This window comes from Acomys russatus, chromosome 17, assembly GCF_903995435.1.
Source record: "Acomys russatus chromosome 17, mAcoRus1.1, whole genome shotgun sequence".
Classification (NCBI taxonomy): domain Eukaryota; kingdom Metazoa; phylum Chordata; class Mammalia; order Rodentia; family Muridae; genus Acomys; species Acomys russatus.
The window spans coordinates 58063425-58071560 of record NC_067153.1 but is presented as its reverse complement, the minus strand read 5'-3'; positions in this window follow the sequence as shown (position 1 = coordinate 58071560).

Sequence of the window (8136 nt, the reverse complement as noted above, 5' to 3'; positions counted from 1 at the left end):
GAGAAAGATGGTTAGTGGGATGAAAGGGCACAGAATCCTTTACTTTTACTGGCTATTTAGGGTCAATGGGTTCTTTTTAGGGCAATATCAATCTCTGCCAACATCATCAAATGCAGCCTATAAGTCTCCTCTGAGCCACTGCATTGAAATGTTTTTCCTCTATCTCCAAGCCGCCATCCCACCCATCTCTGGTCTCTCCAAACTGCTATTGGCCACATCCCACATGGCACACTTTCTCTCTCTCCAAGCTTGCCTATCTATCTTCCTCAGAATCCTAGACCACATCCCTCTCTGTCCCACACAAGGCAGGCTGTTACCAGCTGGCAAAGACCACACCTCGAAGGAGGCAATTATTAGTTGTGGACATACTAAAGTCCAAACTAAAATCCCACACTTGGAATTAAAACAAAAACATATTTACATAACATAACTGAGTTTACAAAGAACCCAAAACTTCCATTACAAGGGTTGGTATTTTTGTGCTAAAACACTGTGACCAAAACAAGTTGAGGAGGAAAGGGTTTATTTGGCTTATGCTTTCACATCACAGATCGTCATCAAAGGAAGTCAGGGCAGGAACCCAAACAAGGCGGGGACTGGAAGGTGCAGGAGCTGATGCAGAGCCAATGGGAGAGTGCTGCTTACTGATCTGCTCCTAAGCCTGCTTTCTTATAGAACCCAGGACCGCCAGCCTATGGATGGAACACTACATAATGGACTGGGCCCTCCTGTATCGATCACTAATTAGAAAATGGCCAGCCGACTTGCCTATGCCTAGATCTTATGAAGGCATTTTTCTAAGTATGGCGGGCTCCTTCCATTCAGATGACTCTAGCTTGTGTCAAGGTGACATAAAACTAGCCAGCACCAAGGTTACAATAAGACGGATGTTATTGAAATAGAAATTAAAGACATAATGGAGTGAGTTCACAGAATCAAAAGTTGGCCCTTCTAAAAGTTTAATTTCATAGACAAACCTTTATGAATAGCTCACTAAAACCATAGGCTGAATACTCTGGTGTCTGAATACTTTTGCTGTAATAAAACATGACGACTAAAAGCAACTTGGAGAGGAAATGGTTTATTTTATCTTACAACTCTCAGGTCACACTTCCTCCCTGAGGGACTGTCAGGGCAGCAACTCATGCAGGGCAGGAACCTGGAGGCAGGAGCTGATGCAGAGGCCATGGAGGAGTGCTGCTTACTTGCTTACCCTCTCTATAGCTTTCTCAGCCTGCTTTCTTATAGCACCCAGGGCCACCAGCTTAAGGATGGTACCTCCCACCGTGGGCTTGAGCCTATGGCACCAATCACTATTTAAGAAAATGCCCTATACATTTGTCTATAGCCAGATCTTATGGTGGCAGTTTCTCAATTGAGGTTCCCTTCTCTCAGAGGACTCTTGCTTGCGTCAAGTTGACATAGAACTAGCCAGCATGCTTGCTAACTATTGTCTTCAGATAAGCTGTCAATGAGAAAAAATGTTTATCCTTGAGTATTTGCTTAAAGGTACACATTCAAATGCCACCATGTTCAGAGAGATTCCCTTGAGTGCGACCATTTCCCTGTATGAAGAGTGCCAGGATGCCAATGTCTGGGTACCAGGGTGCCAATATCTGAGTTGTCTCCAGGAAGAAGAGCGAGTGGGAATTAGTCCTGCGATCTGTACTGCAAATTTGGTCAATGCAGCAGATTTTGATAGAGATGGTCCACTTTCTTGGCATTTTTCATCGGCCTCTACATGACCTGAGTGACCTACATGTTGATGCATGGTTCCCACTCTCTCGGAAGGCTACTGCAAGTGCATCTTATACTCTGACTTGCTTTGGCAATGTGGGAACACGCTTCCTCACATCTCCCCGCCTGGACTTCTTAGCCATTGTAATGAACCTATAGCCTGTCAGCTTTTCCCATCTTTATTTGGTCTCTTGAGCAAATCAGCTGTTGGCTTCCATTTATATCTCCTTTTACTTTCCTGGATATGCTGATAAATCATTTGGCTGGAAAGAAATCTCTTATCAAGGCAGATGAGGTATTCACTCATCAGTCAAACAAATATTTACTGAATACCTACCATCTGCCAAGGCTGCTGTATTTAGTGATGATTGCATACACTGGTTTCCTTGCTTGACACAACTGTTTCTAACAGGATAACTCACTGCCTACAGAATACAGGATCAGGCTATGGCTACATTTTTGCATTGGGCTTCTAAAGGACACCAGGAATTACAGTTCCGGCCATGTTTTTGCACACTAGTCAGTACTACTGTTGACAGATTTTCTACCTGGAAGCCTAGGGTTTCCAAACAAAGCAAATCATCATGGAATTCCACAAATATGTGTGGAATGTGGTAAGATCCACCGAAGAAAACACAAGCAGGCCTTATCAGACTGAGGCCCAGGACAGAGCTGGAGAAGCAGAGGACTAAAAGCTTAGTAGACTCTATGCAGGACAAAACAGTGGAAGACACTGAAGACAGCTTCAGTAGATAGAGGTGTGACAGAGTAGGTGGTGGCTGTCACATGCCACATATGTAGAGAGTGCAAAGTCGTTTCTGTCACTCCCACTCTTCTGGTTTTACTATTCTGCTTTTCAGTGGTAAGGAGGCTGAGACACACCTGTTACCCTCAGCAGCCTTGAGAAGTCCTGAGACTAAGGGAGCCTGGCCTCAGAGATATCCTAACCCAGGCCAAACTGAGATTTGTGGCTTCATCACTGAAGAGGATTTCAGGACCAGCCAGTGTAATGAAGCAGAGTTGGAGGTTTTATTAGAGATGGCTTAGAAAGAAGGATGCCCAGAAAGACAGGCACATACCCAAGTGTGAGAGTGTAATTCCCAAGGTGGGGGGAGGGAGAGGAAGGAGGAAGGGTGAAAGCAGATGTAAGAAACACATATCCAAGTGTGTGGGATGCTTTCCAAGAGAAAACACAGGAAAACCATCCCAAGCATTAGAGTGAGAATTTTGTAATATTGGTTTACACACACATACACACACACACACACACACACACACACACACACACACACACACGCCACCCCCCAACTCCCCTTCCCCCCACACACACACACATCATGGGACTATGTTTTTGTTTTAATTCCAGGTGTGGGGATGAGAGGCTGCTTCATAGCAGGTGACTGTGATTTGCCTCATGCTCTAGCAGAGCTTTAGCAGTTTTTGCCAGCTGCAAATAGTTTCTGTGAGTGTGTGACATTTGGAATTCTGGGAACTTTTCAGAGGAGCTATATATGCAAGCGCTGTGTCCCTGAGAGGCAGAGTTTCTGCTGTTGGCTGGTTGGTGGTTGGATGCTATTGGTTGTGGTTTGTCAAGTAGTCTGGTACAAAGAAACAAAGAAGAAATTCGATATCTTGACTGCCAAGATCAACCTTGCCCAAAGGAACTCAGTGCTCTTAATCAACAGGAAGCAGTCTAATAATAACTTTCTTTTCTTTTCTTTTTTTTTTTTTTCCCGAGACAGGGTTTCTTTAAGTAGCCTTGGCTGTCCTGGACTCACTTTGTAGACCAGGCTGACCTCAAACTCACATCAATCTGTTATGCTGAATTACCCAGATCAATGAGACCCCCAAAAAAGACCACTAGGACTCGATGCAATATACACAGGGTCCTGTATTATGGGCTCAGAGCTTCGGCTCACAATCCTTCCTGATGGAGCAGGATAGGTGAATGATACTGGAGCTTCAAGGACAGTGGGTTTATAAGTAAAAGCTGTAATTAGCTGTGGGGGTCACAGGGAAATAAGGAAAAAACCATAAGCGGGGGTCGTGAATCTTAGGAATGTCAACCTTCAGGCAGGTTGGGTCCAGGAGGCTCAATCTCCAGGGAAGTTGCTTTATCTCAGAGGATCATTGGGCGTTAATTGTATCTAGTTGTTCCAGTGGAGTTTCTGGAGAGTGCTGGCAGGCCCTGTTTATGGCAGTGTGTGGTCTTTCCCAGAACGCAGGAAGTAGTGAAATCACCCGGAGGGCAACTTCTCACAGACCACGGCATTAATTGTAGAATATACATTACATATAAAATATGGCATTAATTTTGCCCTTACAGATCCACTTGCCTCTTTTCCCTCTATTTTTTTTTCCTCTCTCCTATCTAATATTGGGTGCTAAAAGGATTGAGAAGGGTGGAAGAGAGAAAAAGGAGCCCACAGAGTAGCAAATGCCGGCTACAACACATTGGCACTGGCTTCTCAAGTAAGGCAAGAAATTCAATTTTGGTAGCTCTTAGATTGCATGTAATTGTCAAGTGAGAGGCACAAGTTCTCTAAACCACTCAACTGTTAATGTTTAGTGATTTGTATGCTTGTTGATGTGAGAACCAGTTTAATCTCCTAAGCTCACACTAGCAGGGAACCCAGACTCACAATCTTCCAGCTTTTGGTGCCTAAAAATCATCATTTTTGTGTGTTGAGAATTTCTTATGCTTTTCTAATCACTTGGAAATACAGATTATTTTAACCAGTTGTTACCTTATGGTGCTATATACAAGTGAGAACAAATTGCTCCGGTCTGCTTTGGTGCCTCTCATTCGACACCTTCCTGGCCTCATTGCTGGCCCGTCCAGTTGGCCATATCTTTGCTTTCAAGCCTCGAACGTCCTTAGTTTCCACAAATAGTGACAGCAACAACAGCATTTGTCTGCCTTTCACTTATTTCAATTGATCCTGTCTTGTTCCATCATCTTTGCTGGAAATGACAGGATTTCATTGATTTCAGCTGAGCGTATGCAACACATTCTATGCATCCATCTGTCCAGTAGTGGGCGCTGCAGCCACTTCCCTGTCCCAGTCCTTCACTCAGCTGAGCGTATGCAACACATTCTATGCATCCATCTGTCCAGTAGTGGGCGCTGCAGCCACTTCCCTGTCCCAGTCCTTCACTCAGCTGAGCGTATGCAACACATTCTATGCATCCATCTGTCCAGTAGTGGGCGCTGCAGCCACTTCCCTGTCCCAGTCCTTCTTGCACACAACTCTGCAGTACACATGGGCATTTGAGACTCTACTTGCTTCACCTCCCTTGGATAGATCTCTTGAAGTAGGATTGCTAGATCACACGGTAATCCTACTTTTAGTTTTAGTCGCCACACTATTCCCCACGATGGCTTCACTGACTTGCATTCCAATCGGTATCTCTGAGAGGTTACTCTTCTGCACATCTTCACCAACAACTTAAAAAAGTTTGTTTTTTAGTGGTAGCCATGCTAATGGTGGGATGATAACTCATTGCGTTTTTGTTGTTGCCCTGATGCTGTTTGTTTTTACCTAATATAGAGTCTTGCCCTGTAGCCAAGGCTAGCCTCAAACACCCAGCCCATCTAATTTAGGCTCTCAGATGCTGAGATTACAAGTGTATTACCGTCCTGCCCTGCTCACTGGGGGATTTGATTTGCATTTCCCTGATGAGATTGAGCAATTTTTTATAAACACGTTGATAATGTATTTATCGTCTATTTTATCTACTTAGGCATTTAGATGAAGTTTGAATTGGATTTGTTTTCTCTTGAATATTTGTTTTATTTTTATTTATTTTAAATTTATAGTTATTCATGTGTGTGTTCTTGTGGGTGAATGCTATGTGTGGGGCTGGCCCCAGAGGAGCTGGCACTACAGGTGGCTCTGAGCTGCACTATGTACGTGCTGGGAACTTCTCAGCCTCTGGATTGATCATGTATGTGTGTATGTCTGTATGTACGTATGCATGTATGTATGTATTTAGTGTTTAGATTTTCATTTTTAGAAAAGAAAGCAGTTAGTTGAGCTTCTGTTTCCAGTGGTTTAGCGTCCATGAAGGAAAAGCAGAAGCATGGCAGCAGGAACAGTTGGGAGCTCATGTCTTGATCCATCAATAGAAAGCAAAAAGCTCACTGGGAAGCCTCAAGCCTGCCCCCTAGTGACACAGCTCCTCCCACAAGGCCACGCCCAATCCTTCCCAAACACGCCCACCGACTGAGGACCAAGCATTCAGATATATAAGCATATGGGGGGGGGCGGGAATTCACATTCAAACCACCATGGACCCTTTAATTTTATAAGGTGACAGACTAAAGACATCTGCTCTTCCTTGCTGAGCAGAAACTGGATAATCCTAGGTGTCAGTGCCTTTTTCTCTACTTCTGAAGTTTTATCTATGGAATCCACCTGTGCCAATATCCTGGTGTGTTCCTTATGTGTTATTTTGGCTCCAATATGGTTTTACATAGGTTTTCTTGGCTACTTGAAAATTTTGTGCTCTGTATGAATTCTGGGAAGTTGTCACCAGTTATGGAAAGCTACCCTTGCTATTTAAAGTCACCCCTGTTACACTGGGGCCAAAATCTCCTTTTTATGTCTAGTAGTTTTTTTTTTTTTTAATTTATAAAATTAGGTGGTGTTCTAATACTTGGCATATAAATTTACATTTTGCTCTGATTTTCTTCAAGTAGCCTTGGATAAATTTAATTCTTCCTATTTATCTTATAAATTTTATCGTTTACTGGACTAGTAGTATTTCTTTTCTATTCCTTGTGGGCATATCTCTTTCTTCTGGTGGGATTTGTTCACATTTTAAATGATGATATTTATTAAACCATTTCTCTTCCGGATGTAGGATTCCCTTAAGCATCTGTGGTAACTCTGGTCTAATGGCCATGAATTCCCCTGATTTATCCTTATCATGGGAGGTCTTTACTTCTCCTTCCACTGTAAAGCACAGCCTTGCTGCGTGTAATAATCTTGATTGGAAGTTATTTTCTTTCAGGACCTGAAATACATCACTCCATGGCCTCCTGGCATTTCTAGTTACTTCTGAGAAATTTGCTGTTATTCTAATGTATTTGCCTCTGAATATTACTTGACCTTTCTCTTTTGTGGACTATAGTATTCTTTCTTTGTCCTGGACTTTTACCCACTTGGCTATAATATGCTGTAGTGATGGACATTTATGGTTATGTGCTTGAGATTCTAAATGCTTATTGCACCTGGATGTCCACATCGTTTCCCGGATTTGGGGCATATTTTGCTATTGGTTTTACTGAAGAGGATTTTCTATGCCCCAACCAGTATCTCTTCTCCATTGGTTATGCCAATGATCCTGATATTGATTTTTAAATGTCACCCAAAGCTCTTGCATTTCTTCATGCTTTTTTACTTTTCTTTTGTCTGACACTAACAATTAAGAGATTTGTCTTTGGGCTCTGCTATCTTCTTTTCCGCTTGATCTAATTTGTCACTGAGGCTGCTGTGATGGCTGTTCTTGGTGTCAACTTGACTACACCTGGACTTAACCAAAACTGAAGCAGGTGGGTACACCTGTAGGAGGGGTCTTCGTTAAGTAATTTGAAGTAGGAAGAACTTCCTCTAATTCAGATCTTTTGAGGTGGTAAGGTCCACCTTTAATCTAGGCCACACCTCCTGCTGGCAGCCTATATAAAGGACAGGGAAGACGGAGGAAGCTTTTGCTTTTTATCTGCTGACTCTCGCTCTCCATGGCAAGTCCGTGCCTTCACTGGCCTTAGAGCTTGCTCCTTCAGGACCCAGCGTATACTGAGACATCGAGCCTCATGGACTGAACAACCACTGGATTCTTGGACTTACTGTTGGTAGGTGTATATATATACCAAAAATGGTATGTGTGTGTGTGTGTGTGTGTGTGTGTGTGTATACACATACCTACCTTTAGATCAATATATATTGACCTTTAGATCCTCTCATTTCCTAAGTCATCTCTGTCCAGTTCTTTGAGATCCTTTGCTGCCTTTAGTTCACTTAACTGTGTGTGTCTTTTCTTTTCTATCTTTTCTTTCTTTCTTTCTTTTTTATTTATTTATTTATTTTTTTAGAATTGTTCACTCATTGGGACGGGCATCTTTTATGATATTATGTGTTGGCCTCCTTAGACTTCCTCTTGATAACGCCTAGGAATTTATGGCACAGATTCTCTCATACTCTCCAAGTCCAATCATCCACCATGTGTTTCCTTCAAGCGACCCTGATGAGGCAGAGCTCAGTGCTCTCATTTTTATTTTTTAATTTTTTTTTTCATTTTTTCCTTTTTATTAATTCATTCATATTACATCTCAATTGTTATCCCATCCCTTGTATCCTCCCATTCTTCCCTCCCTCCCACTTTCCCCCTACTCTC